This window comes from Pristiophorus japonicus, chromosome 21, assembly GCF_044704955.1.
Source record: "Pristiophorus japonicus isolate sPriJap1 chromosome 21, sPriJap1.hap1, whole genome shotgun sequence".
In the NCBI taxonomy this organism is placed as follows: Eukaryota; Metazoa; Chordata; class Chondrichthyes; family Pristiophoridae; genus Pristiophorus; species Pristiophorus japonicus.
This window is the reverse complement of record NC_091997.1, coordinates 46044700-46058742: the sequence shown is the minus strand read 5'-3', so window position 1 is coordinate 46058742 and position 14043 is coordinate 46044700.

Genomic DNA, 14043 nt, shown 5'->3' with positions numbered 1-14043 from the left:
CCCCTAGTTTTAGTTTCCCCTATGAGTGGAAACATCCACTCTGCATCCACCTTGTCGAGCCCCCTCATTATCTTATAAGATCACCTCTCATTCTTCTGAACTCCAATGAGTACAGGTCCAACCTACTCAACCTATCTTCATAAGTCAACCCCCTCATCTCTGGAATCAACCTAGTGAACCTTCTCTGAACAGCCTCCAATGCAGGTATATCCTTCCTTAAATACGGAGACCAAAACTGTCATGTAACAATACATGTTTACTGCTTGTACTACTATATATGATGTGCCACCAGAGGGCACTACTATGGGAAACTTGTACACCAGCTGTATGGTCACTAAGGTGTGCCACCAGAGGCACTGTAGTGGGAGACTTGTAGGTTACCTGTACAGGTGTGACAGGCCTAGTATAAAAGGCAGGCCACCATGTGTGATCATTACTCTGGAGTTATATTAAATGGACTAAGGTCACTACAGTTCAAGTGCAATACTTTGCCTCATAGAGTCATTATCAGAGCATCTAAAGACATAACAAATGGCTTTCACGCAAAAATGGCTAACTTTGGTACGTTGCAGCAGTTTGCCGATGGGGATGATTGGGATGCCTTTGTGGAGGCTCGACCATTTGTTCACAGCAAACGACCTGGCAGGTGATGATCCGGCCACACTGGCTGATAAGTGCAGAGCTATCCTGCTAACCAGTTGTGGGCCCACCGTCTATGGCCTCGTCAGGGACTTGCTGGCACCAGTGAAGACAACGAACAAGACATACGAGGACCTTGTAACGCTGATCCAAGAACAACTCAAGCCCAAAGAGAGCATCCTCACAGCCAGACACCGGTTTTACACCCACCGACGGCCCGAAGGCCAGGAAATCGTGAAATATGCTGCAGACCTCAGGAGGCTGGTGGCACCGTGTGATTTTGGCGACCACCTCACCAAAGCGCTGCGGGTATCTTTGTCATCAGAATCGGCCACGAGGGCCTTCTTCACAAGCTACTATCTGCTGATACCACAGTCACACTGCAGAAGGCCATCTCCGTGAGCCAGGCATTCGACCTGTGGCTCCAGGCGGATGACTCATCCTCAGGACTCAAAACTGGCAAGTTCTGTACACACACTGGCGCCTTTTAGAGGCTGGACTGTCGAACGTGAATCTCCTCAGGGAAGAGAGAACAGGCCCCCGAGTTCCTTAACTCTGATTCGCCAAGGGGGGGCTAATCGGTTAGCTCCATGCTGGCATTGGGCTCACTAGTGCCGTTTTAAGGACTATGTGTGCAAAGGGTGCAGCACAAAGGGCCACCTCCAGCGAATGTGCAAAAGAAATAGGACTCACCATGTTGATGAAAAGTCTGCAGCAGGCCATGAATCCAGCGCGGATAATGAAACGATAGTCAGAGAGGCAGCTCAGCCCCACGATGAGGTGTACGGAATGTTTACCTGCCCCACAGAATGTTCTCTGTTGAGAATGGAAGTCGAGACAAATGACGCTCCAGTCTTCATGGAGGTGGACACAGAGGCGAGCCAGTCAGTAATAAATCAAGAAGCCTTTGAGAAGCTATGGGACACTCAAGCTGAACGACCCGAGTTGACCCCGGTTCAGGCAAAGCTGCTCACCTACACCAATGAACTTATCCCAGTCATTGGTAGTGCGGATGTAAAGGTACTCCATGATGGCATGGTGCACAAGTTACCACTGTGGATTGTTGCAGGTGATGAACCAATGCTACTCGGAAGAAGGTAGATGGAGAAGATTCATTGGAGCTGGGTAGATTTCATCCCTCCAGCGATCGACATCCCCCATGCTCAGAGGCAAAGCAAGCCCCCACCTGAGGTTGGATCCGGCACCAGAGAGCAGACCAGCACAGCACCTGAGGCACAGACTGCTCAGCACGACTGCACGGAGATGATCCAGCTGGGACAACCTGAACGCACCTTCCAGGCTCCAATGCCAGGACTCCAGAGGAATAAAATCTGATCCAAAGGCGACTTCCCAGCTTCGGTGGCAGAACCCGGGGAGACGAGGATCACAGCAGTCGATATTGTGGATAGAAGAAAGATGGCGCCCAAATCACGAGGTGAAACACTGAAGAAAAAGATGGCGGTGGCCAGACCACGAGGTGCAGCGCTGATGGAGCGAAGAAGAGGATTGGGGTAAAGATAGCAAGGCCCTCTTAAAGGAGGCCAGCAACCCACCACCCTTAAAGGGTCAGTTCCACATTCTCAATCAATGTAACAGCAACTGTGAGTTAAATGTAAAGCTTGTAATTGATGATCAGAGTTTTATAAATGTAATAAACAAAGAAAAGTCGTGCGATTGCGATCGGAGCTACAGTTTATCTACAATGAGTAATGAAACGTTGTGTGATGCAGGATTTCAACTGTATTCAGATAATGTAGCTGGCAAACACCATTGGGAGCACACAGGTCCAGCGGGCTACCCAATGCTGTAGCCTGCGTCTCTGGGACCAGAATGATGCACCTCGGAGTGTGGCCACAAGCAGCTAATATAGAGAGGCTGCAGAGCAAGCGATCTCAGGAGGGCAATGGCACCAGTAGCAATTCCCTGTCCCTGATCGGCTCCACCCTTCAGGCACCGATGGCGCCAACTGCCACAAGCCTGAAAGAGCAAACTGCGCTAAGGCGCACCCCCCAGACCCTATCGCCACCAAGGCTACACCTGGGAACGAAGGGTCACCCGCAACAGTTCTCCCAAAATTTGGACCGGGACCAGCCAGGATCCCAAACCAAGTAACACCCAGGCAAGCGAGTCAGCAGTTCCCTGCACACTGCCAGACGACTGCTCCTCAGGGAGCAGCAGCGACCCGGGGCGTAAGGAAAGGACAGGGAGGTCACAGGCATCTATGAACCTGCCCGACGCTAGGAGCAATGGCAAAGGCCCCGAGAGCAGGCGACTTGAGCTAACCGGGTTCTCACTGCCAGCACTGGGCACCGCGCCGCCACGAGACTACCTGGACACCATCCAGCAGTTCTGGAACTAGCTTGTTCTCACACACCGGTGCTGACACCAGCACTGATTCCAAGTATGTATCAAGAATTTAACTCACCAGTCAAATGTACTTGCCTCACAACTGTACCACAAATGTAATGAGCCTCCCGCATAATCTATATGTGGGGGGGAGAGAATGGAGTGGTCATGTACTCACAAACAGAAACCATCAGCACCTCTGCTGCCAACAAAACACCACCTACTCACCCAAGATGGAAATGACCCTCCAAGGGTCAACCAGATACAGCTAAGCCCAGAGCACAGTCAATGTATGAAGGTGATTTGCACTAAGGACTTGGGGGAGAGTGATGTCATGTATCTAGAAATGTTTACTACTTGTACTATTACATATGATGTGCCACCAGAGGGCACTACTATGGGAAACTTGTACACCAGCTGTATGGTCACTAATGTGTGCCACCAGAGGGCACTGCAGTGGGAGACTTGTAGTTTACCTGTACAGGTGTGCCAGGTCTAGTATAAAATGCAGGCCACCATGTGTGATCATCACTCTGGAGTTATATTAAATGGACTAAGGTCACTACAGTTCAAGTGTAATACTTTGCCTCGTGGAGTCATTATCAGAGCATCTAAAGACATAACAAAAACTGTACTCAGTACTCCAGGTGTGGCCTCACCAAACCCTGTACAGTTATAGCAGGACTTTTCTACTTTTATACTCTATCCCCCTTGCAATAAAGTCCAACATTCCATTTGCTTTTCTGATTACTTGCTGTACCTGCATACTAACTTTTTGCGATTCATGCACAAGGACCCCCAGGTCCCACGGTACTGCAGCACTTTGCAATTTTTCTGCATTTAAATTATAATTTGCTTTTTTATTTTTTCTGCCAAAGTGGATAACCTCACATTTTCCCACATTATACTCCATCTGCCAAATGTTTGTCTACTTACTTAGCCTGTCTATATCCCTTTGCAAATTTGTTGTGTCCTCCTCACAACTTGCTTTCCCACCTATCTTTGTATCATCAGCAAACTTGGCTACATTACACTCGATCCCTTCATCCATGTCATTAATATAGATTATAAATAGTTGGGGACACAGCACTGATCCCTGCAGCACCCCAATAGTCACTGTTTGCCAACCAGAAAATTACCCATTTATCCCGACTCTCTGTTAGCCAATCCTTATCCATGTTAATATATTACCCTCAACCATGTGAACTTTTATCTTCTGCAGTATCCTTTTATGTGGCACCTTATCGAATGCCTTCTAGAAATCCAAATACACCACATCCACTGGTTCCCCTTTATCCACCCTGTTGATTACATCCTCAAAGAATTCCAGCAAATTTGTCAAACATGATTTCCCTTTCATAAAACCATGCTGACTCTACTTGATTGAATTATGCTTTTCTAAATGTCCCGCTACTGCTTCCTTAATAATGGGCTCTAACATTTCTCCAACAACAGATGTTAGGCTAACTGGTCTATAGTTTCCTGCTTTTTGTCTGCCTCCTTTTTAAAATAGGGGTGTTATATATGCGGTTTCCCAATCTGCTGGGAATGCCCCAGAATCCAGGGAATGTTGGTAGATTACAACCAATGCATCCACTATCTCTGCAGCCACTTCTTTTAAGACCCTAGGATGTAAGCCATCAGGTCCAGGGGACTTGTCCACCTTTAGTCCCATTATTTTACCGAGTACTACTTCATTAGTGATAGTGACTATATTAAGTTCCTCCCTATAGTCATTTGATTATCCACTATTGGGATGTTTTTAGTGTCTTCCACCATGAAGACCGATACAAAATATTTGTTCAATGTCTCTGCCATTTCTCTGTTCTCCATTATTAATTTCCCAGTCTCATCCTCGAGGGGACCAACATTTACTTTAGCCACTATTTTCCTTTTTATGTACCTGTTGAAACTCTTACTGTTTTTATATTTCGTGCTAGTTTACTTTCATAATCTATCGTCTCTCTCTGTCATTTTTTTTGTCATTCTTTGCTGGATTTTAAAAGTTTCCCAATCCTCTGGCCTCCCACTAGTCTTGGCCACATTGTATGCCCTAGTTTTCAATTTGATACTATTGTGTTCCTAACACAGATGAGGCTGCACACAGGGAGGTTAAAGTAACAGTGACCTCAGTCTTTAATAAGACACTCCAGAGTGAGAAACAGGCCTTAGGGGCCGGCTTATATACAGTGCTCCCAAGGGATGCTGGGATCACTTGGGAATTCAGAGGATGAGCTCCCTGGTGGCAGAACATGAGAGTGCATGCTTTACAGATACACAACATCACTCCCCCCGCCCTCCAAGCCAAAGTGAAAACTATTTACAAGGTGAGGCGGTCGGGAGCCTTTCTTTCCTTGGTGGACCGCCTTGGTACAAATGTCTGTTCTGGTGTGTTGGCTGTGCCCTTGCTGGGCTGGCGTGTTGTCAGCCCAGCAGGGCTGCTAGGTGAGCCTGGCCTTGCTGGGCTGTTGGGCATGATGGGTTCGATTTCCTGGTTAGGCGTGGTGTCGTTGATCCTTTGGGTGTGTGTTGTGGGCTCGAAAAAGGTGGTGTCTGCTCAGTCTGTGAACCGCAGTCTCGGTTGGTCCAGGTGCTTTCTGCAAATTTGTCCATTGTCTAGTTTGACTACAAACGCCCTATTCCCTTCTTTAGCTATCACCGTGCCCGCGATCCACTTGGGACCATGTCCATATTTTAGCACATACACAGGGTCATTCAGATCAATTTCCCGTGACACAGTGGCGCGACCATCGTTTACATTTTGTTGCTGCCGCCTGCTCTCTACCTGATCATGCAGGTTGGGGTGAACTAGCGAGAGTCTGGTTTTAACTGTCCTTCTCATGGGTAGCTCAGCTGGGGGCATCACTGTAAGTGAGTGGGGTCTCGTGCGACAGCTGAGCAGTACTCGGGACAGGCGGGTTTGGAGTGAGCCTTCTGTGACTCGTTTAAGGCTCTGTTTGATGGTTTGTACTGCCCGCTCTCCCTGCCCATTGGAGGCTGGTTTAAACGGGGCCGAGGTCACATGTTTGATCCCATTGCGGGTCATGAATTCTTTAAATTCGGCACTGGTGAAACATGGCCCGTTGTCACTGACCAGTATGTCAGGCAGGCTGTGGGTGGCAAACATGGCCCTCAGGTTTTCAATGGTGGCGGTGGCAGTACTTCCCGACATTATTTCACATTCAATCCATTTTGAAAAAGCATCCACCACCACCAGGAACATTTTATCAAGAAATGGGCCCGCATAGTCAACATGAATCCTCGACCATGGTCTGGAGGGCCAGGACCAAAAACTTAGTGGTGCCTCTCTGGGCGCGTTGCTCAACTGAGCACATCGCTGCATTGCCGTACACAGGACTCGAAGTCAGAGTCGATACCGGGCCACCACACGTGGGATCTGGCTATCACTTTCATCATTACTATACCCGGGTGTGTGCTGTGGAGTTCCGAGATGAATGTCTCCCTGCCCTTTTTGTGTAGCACTACGCGGTTACCCCACAACAGGCAGTCTGCCTGAATGGACAGCTCATCCTTTCGCCGCAGGAATGGCTTGATTGGTTCTTGCATTTCATCGTGGATGCTGGCCCAGTTCCCATGCAGTACACAGTTTTTTAATAGGGTCAGCAGAGGAACTTGGCTGGTCCAAGTCCTAATCTGGCGGGCCGTGACAGGTGACTTATCGTTTTCAAATGCTTCCATGACCATCAACAAGTCTGCGGACTGCGCCACCATCAACAAGTTTGCAGGCTGTGCCACTTCCACCCCCGTGGTGGGCAATGGTAGCTGACTGAGAGCATCCGCACAGTTCTCAGTACCTGGCCTGTGGCGGATGGTATAGTTATACGCTGATAGCACGAGTGCCCATCTTTGTATGCTGGCTGAGGCATTAGCATTTATCCCCTTGTTTTCAGTGAACAGGGATGTGAGGGGCTTGTGATCAGTTTCCAGCTCAAATTTGAGGCCAAACAGGTACTGATGCATTTTCTTTACCCCAAACAAACACGCTAATGCCTCTTTCTCAATCATGCTGGAGGCCCTCTCGGCCTTAGACAAGCTCCTGGAAGCATAGGCGACAGGTTGCAACTTCCCCGCAACGTTAGCTTGTTGTAATACACACCCGACTCTGTACGACGACTCGTCACATGTTAGCACAAGTCTTTTACAAGGGTTATACAATACAAGCAGCTTGTTGGAGCATAAAATGTTTCTGGCTTTCTCAAAAGCAATTACTTGTATTTTTCCCCATATCCAGTTCTCACCTTTGCGCAATAACACATGTAGGGGCTCTAAATGGCTGCTTAACCCCAGTAGGAAGTTACCAAAATAGTTGAGGAGTTCAGCAACGACCGCAGCTCCGTGACGTTCTGTAGCCTGGGCGCGTTCCTGATAGCCTCTGTCTTGGTGTCTGTGGGCCGAATGCTGTCCGCGGCGATCTTTCTCCCCAAAAACTCCACTTCTGTTGCCATGAAGACGCATTTCGCCCTATGCGCTGGAGGACCTCCTCCAGGTTTTGTAATTGCTCGGCGGTATCCCGACCCATGACCAATATGTCGTCCTGAAAGACCACCGTGTGTGGTACCGACTTGAGTAGGCTCTCCGTGTTTCTCTGGAAGATCGCTGCAGCCGACCGAATTCCAAACGGGCATCTGTTGTAGATGAATAGTCCCTTGTGCGTGTTGATGCAGGAGAGGCCCTTCGAAGACTCCTTCAGCTCCTGCATCATGTAGACTGAAGTCAGGTCGAGCTTGGTGAATGTCTTGCCTCCTGCCAGCGCCGCAAATATGTCGTCTGCCTTAGGTAACGGGTATTGGTCCTGTAGCGGAAACGATTAATAATTACTTTATAATCGCCGAAAATCCTGACATCACTTTTGAGTACTGGAACAATCGGGCTGGCCCACTTGCTGAATTCCACTGGGGAGATGATGCCCTCGCGCTGCAGCCTGTCCAGCTCGATTTCCACTCTCTCCCTCATCATGTGAGCTACCGCTCGTGCCTTATGGTGAATGGGTCGTGCCTCTGGGACCAAGTGGATCCGCACCTTCGCCCCGGAAAAGTTTCCAATGCCTGGCTCAAAAAGGAAAGGAAATTTGTTGAGAACCTGGGTACATGAGGCCTCATCGACATGTGATAGCTCTCGGATGTCATCCCAGTTCCAGCAGATTTTGCCCAGCCATCTCCTTCCAAGCAGTGTGGGACCATCGCCCGGGACAATCCAAAGTGGCAGTTTATGCACCGTGCCGTCGTAGGTGACCTTAAGCATGGGGCTGCCCAGGACAGTGATAAGCTCTTTGGTTTACGTTCTCAGTTTCGTGTGGATGGGGTTCAGGGCTGGTCTGAATGCCTTGTAGCACCACAGTCTCGCAAACATCTTTTTACTCATGATGGATTGGCTAGCGCCAGTGTCCAGTTCCATGGCTATGGGTAAGCCATTCAATTTTACGTTTAGCATTATAGGTGGAAATTTCATCGAAAATGTTTGCACCCCGTGTACTTCAGCATCTGCCTCCTCTCACTGAGGTTCAAAATTGCTTTGATCCACCATGGACCGATCTTCCTCTGCCACGTGGTGGTTAGCAGGTTTAGCATAGCCTGTAGCTCATCTGCAAGCTCGTTGGAGGTGCCCCATTGTTCCACAGCTCTTGCAAATATACCCTTTGAAGTGGCATGAATAGGCTGAATGGAAGCCTCCACAAGGTGTGAATTGCCTTGCATTCATCCTTTGTTGGGGACTCTGAGTCATCTGGGTCACCTGAGGCCTGCTGGCAGTTGCAGACTCGTGGGTTCTGCCCTGTACATTTCTGCTCGCAAACACAGTTCCAGTTAATTTATGAACATTACTAACACTTGTGTGCTGAGAGATTTGTTTGGTGTTATCACTGGTGGATATAACCACCTGTGCTATCACAATGGCCTTACTGAGGGTCGGTGTCTCTACAATCAAATGTTTTCATAGGATGGTCTCGTGGCCAATGCCCAGTACAAAAAAGTCTCTGAGCATTTGCTCCAGGTAGCCATCAAACTCACATTGTCCTGCAAGTTGCCTTAGCTTGGAGACGTAGATCGCCACTTCCTGACCTTCAGATCGCTGGCATGTGTAGATTCGATACCTCGCCATCAGCACGCTCTCATTCGGGTTTAGATGCTCCCGAACTAGTGTACACAGCTCCTCATACAACTTATCTGTGGGTTTCACCGGAGCCAGAAGATTCTTCATGAGGCTGTAGGTCAGTGCCCAGCAGACCATGAGGAGGACCACTCTCCTTTTTGCAATGCTTCCTTCTCCGTCCCGCTCGTTGGCTACAAAGTACTGGTCTAGCCGTTCGACATAGGCTTCCCAGTCCTCACCCTCTGAGAACTTCTCCAGGATGCCCAGAGTTTGCTGCATCTTTGCGTAGGATTCGTATTCTCATCGCCAGTTATTGTGTTCCTAACACAGAAGAGGCTGCACACAGGGAGGTTAAAGTAACAGTGACCTCAGTCTTTAATAAGACACTCCAGAGTGAGGAACAGGCCTTAGGGACCAGCTTATATACAGTGCTCCCAAGGGATGCTGGGATTCCTTGGGACTTCAGGGCATGAGCTCCCTGGTGGCGGAACATGGGAGTGCATGCTTTACAGATACACAACAGATACCATCCTTTATTTCCTTAGTTAGCCATGGATGGTTATCCCATCTCATACAGTCTTTCCTTCTCATTGGGATATATTTTTGTCGTGAGTTTTGAAATATATCCTTAAATGATGGCGACGAGGACCACCTAAGCACCACATCATTGCATCTCTCACCCACGGGCACAAGTTCAGAGACTGGCACTACGCACTCATTAGAGGTTAGCTTAGCAGAGTGGTCTGCACTCGGTGATGCAAGGTCAAGGGGAAAGGCTAGCTCGGGAGCCAGCTCCCCAGAGGGAGAGTTCATGCGTGAGTTCTGCTGCACAGGACTCAGATGAGGACCTCGATGGGGAGGCGTTCCCAAAAATGGTGATGGCCATGCACTCTGACATCATAGGTGCAATGGCAAGGATGCCCGAGAGCCTCTCCGCTATGGTGAGGAGCATGGAGGAGTCTGCTTCCAGCATGGTGCACAGCTCTGTGCACACCATGGAGCCCATCATTTCCAGCCTGCAGACGATGGTGGACTACAAGAGAGGCCTTGCGGATCCAGACCTCATGACGCGTGTCATGGATGATGTGGCAGATTCCATTGCAGCACAGGCCCAAGCAACGCAACATCTTGGTGCTGCAACAGAGTCAATGTTTGCTCACAGAGTCACAGACTGCTCTCATGTAGTCTCAGTTGAATGCCACACAACGTCTTAGTGCTGTCATGCAGCCAATAGTTGATGACAGTGAGTCACAGACTGCTCTCATGCAGTCTCAGCTGGAAGCCACGCAAGCAATGACTGCTGCCATCGCCGCCGGGTCCACCACAGTCGACCGGGGATCTCACGGTATTGCAGCAGGCCATCAAACTGTGCTTCAACAGATTGGTGAGGATGCTTAGGTGCTGCCCCATGGGTCAGTGGAACAGGAACCTGCTGTCCTCTCTCAGGATGGCACCATTCCTAAGCCCACCACGGCCACTCTGCCATTGTACATGTCGCTGCTTTTCATCCAACCAGCCCAGACTGCCGCCGCCCAGCCTGAGGTGGTTAAGCGTGATGGCCCCGAACTGCAAGGAAACACCAGCAGTAGGTCGGGGTCATAAAAGCCGAGCGGTGAGCGGCCCCTGAACACTTCAGGGAGCAGCGCGAGCTGGTGCAAGAGGGCGATGGCAGTGAAGAGGCCGACTGGATTGGATGTCACCATAATCTAGGTCGGTGATTGGAGCGTGGCCAGGTACAGTGGGAGCGGCGAGGTTGGGGGCACAGGAGCGGCGAGTGATTGTGGAGCGACGTGATCGGAGCCCAGGAGAGGCGCGAGTTTGGGTCCCAGAAGAGGCGAGGGCCCAGGGGCAGCACGGGCCAGCCCACACTGTGATGTGTGCGCACTAGGTTTGTGCAGCAGAGCTGGTCTCCAGTCATCTTGCTTAATCCTTGCCACTGAACCAAGACCTAGCTCTGTCAAGCCCGTGTGGTGGCTGGTGTGCAACAGCCACCACATGTTATAAAAACCCAAGCACAGGCATCTTCCGTCTTTCAACATGTAGTTCTGGGTCTGGAATATTAGGTCCTTCATTGAGACACCTGTGAACTCATCCCTCTTTGGTGTGGAAGAAAATCATCCTCGATATGAGGGACCACCTAAGAGCAGCCTTCCACCAGCCCTATTGCAGCCATAGGGGACACACTGTGAAAGAGCACTAGAATAGCTAAAGCCAGTACTAGGAGGGGAAATAAGGCATTGCACAAGGGTGATTCTTAAACTTAATTGTTGTTTATAATTGTGGTGAATGTTATGAGATAAATATTAATTGGCATGTTGCATATTTGGTGTTGTCTCTCATTTCAATTTTGGGGCTTCGGTATGTATACTGTATGGAGAAAGAGTCAGACTGAACACTGTGGGCTCAAAGTAAAGTGTGACCTTGGTCTTTTATTGCAGGTCTCCAGACTGCCTCTACAACCTGTGACGCCTCCTTAAATACCTGTGCTCCCAGGGGATTATGGAATCCCTTGGGACTCTGGGGAATGAGCCCCTCTGGTGGCTGTACAGAGTAAATACAAGTCCACATATGTAACAACATTCCCCCCCAAAGTCAATAGTGTAACTATTTACAATGTGAGTCGATCTGGGGCCCTTCTTGCCCTGGTTGATCGTCTCGGTGTGAAAGCTGGTGTTGTTGAATCATTTGTTGGGCCCTCGCTGGGCTGCTGTGCAGCTGGCCTTGCTGGGCTGCACGGCTGCTGTGGATGATGGGTTCTGCTTCATGGTCAACCGTGGTGTCGGTTGCCACTGGTGTGTATATTAAGGGATCAAAAAAGGTAGGGTCCAAGGTGGGTTGCACAGGGTAATCCGTGAATCTGAGTTTGATTTGGTCCAGGTGTTTCTGGTGAATGAGTCCATTTGAAAGTTTGACCTGAAACACCCTGCTCCCCTCTTTGGCCATGACAGTGCCGGGAAGCCACTTGGGACCTTGTCCATAATTTAATACAAATACAGGATCATTGATTTCAATCTCGTGTGACACATTTGCGCTATCATGGTATGCACTTTGTTGAAGCCGCCTGCTCTCTACCTGTTCATGTATATCAGGGTGAACTAACGAGAGCCTTGTCTTAAATGCTCTTTTCATGAACAGTTCAGCAGGTGGGATCACAGTGAGTGAGTGGGGTCTCATGCGGTAGCTAAGCAGGACTCGGGATAGGCGAGTCTGCAGTGAGCCTTCAGTTACCCTCTTCAAGCCTTGCTTGATGGTTTGCACTGCTCTCTCTGCCTGACCATTGGACACTGGTTTACATGGGGAAAATGTGACATGTTTGATCCCGTTACGGGTCATGAATTCTTTGAACTCAGCACTGGTAAAACATGGCCCATTGTCGCTCACCAGAACATCGGGTAGGCCGTGAGTGGCAAACATGGCCTGCAGGCTTTCAGTAGTGGCAGCGGATGTGCTAGCCAACATTATCTCACATTCAATCCACTTGGAGTACGCGTCTACAACCACAAGGATCATTTTACCCAAGAATGGGCCTGCATAGTCGACGTATACCCTAGACCACGGTTTGGAGGGCCAAGATCATAAACGTAGCAGCGCCTCCCTGGGTACATTGCTTAAATGCGAGCATGTATTACATCTGTGAACGCAGGACTCTAAGTCCGCATCGATACCGGGCCACCACATGTGGGATCTGGCTATCGCTTTCATCATTACGATGCCTGGTTGGGTACTGTGGAGGTCATTGATGAAGGTGTCTCTGCCCTTCTTGGGAACCACTACTTAATTGCGCCACAGAAGGCAGTCTGCCTGTATAGACATTTCATCTTTGCGCTGCTGGAACGGCTTTATCTCTTCCTGCATTTCCACTGGGACACTGGACCAGCTCCCGTGAAGCACACAGCTTTTGATTAGAGATAATTAGGGGTCCTAACTTGTCCAGGTTTTGATCTGCCGGGCAGTGATGGGTGATTGCTCACTCTCAAATGCTTCCATAACCACGGCTAGATCTGCGGACTGTGCCATTTCCACCCCCGTGGTGGGCAATGGCAGCCTACTGAGAGTACCGGCGCAGTTTTCTGTGCCTGGTCTGTGGCGGATGGCGTAGTTGTATGCGGGCAACGTGAGTGGCCATCTCTGGATGCGGGCCGATGCGTTGGTATTTATCCCTTTACTCTCGGAAAATAGGGATATTAGTGGCTTATGGTCAGTTTCCAATTCGAATTTTAGCCCAAACAGGTTGATGCATTTTCTTTACCCCATAGACACACGCTAATGCTTCTTTTTCAATCATGCTGTAGGCTCTCTCGGCCTTAGACAGGCTCCTGGATGCATAAGCAACGGGTTGCAGTTTCCCGAAATCATTAGCTTGTTGCAATACACACTCGACGCCATATGACGATGCATCACATGCTAGTACCAAACGCTTACATGGATCATACAACACAAGTAATTTGTTTGAGCATAACAATTTTCTCGCTTTTACAAAGGCATTTTCTTGGCTTTTGCCCCAAACCCATTCGCCCCCCCTTTCGTAGTAAGACATGCAGTGGTTCTAGCAGGGTGCTGAGACCCAGTAAGAAGTTACCAAAGTAGTTCAAGAGTCCCAGAAACGACCGCAGTTCCATCATGTTCTGTGGCCTCGGTGGGTTCTCGATTGCCTCCGTCTTCATGTTGCTGGGTCTGATGCCATCCTCCGCAATCCTCCTTCCCAGGAACTCCACTTCAAGCACCAGGAAAACATACTTCAAGCGTTTTAACCTGAGCCCCACGCGGTTGAGTCGACTAAGAACCTCCTCCAGTGCTCGACTGTGTTCCGACCTGTGACCAAGATGCCGTCCTGGAAGACCATGGTGTGCGTGACCGACATCAGTAAACTTTCCATGTTTCTCTGAAATATCACCATCTCGATCGGATTCCAAACGGACATCTGTTATAAACAAAAAGACCTTTGTGCGT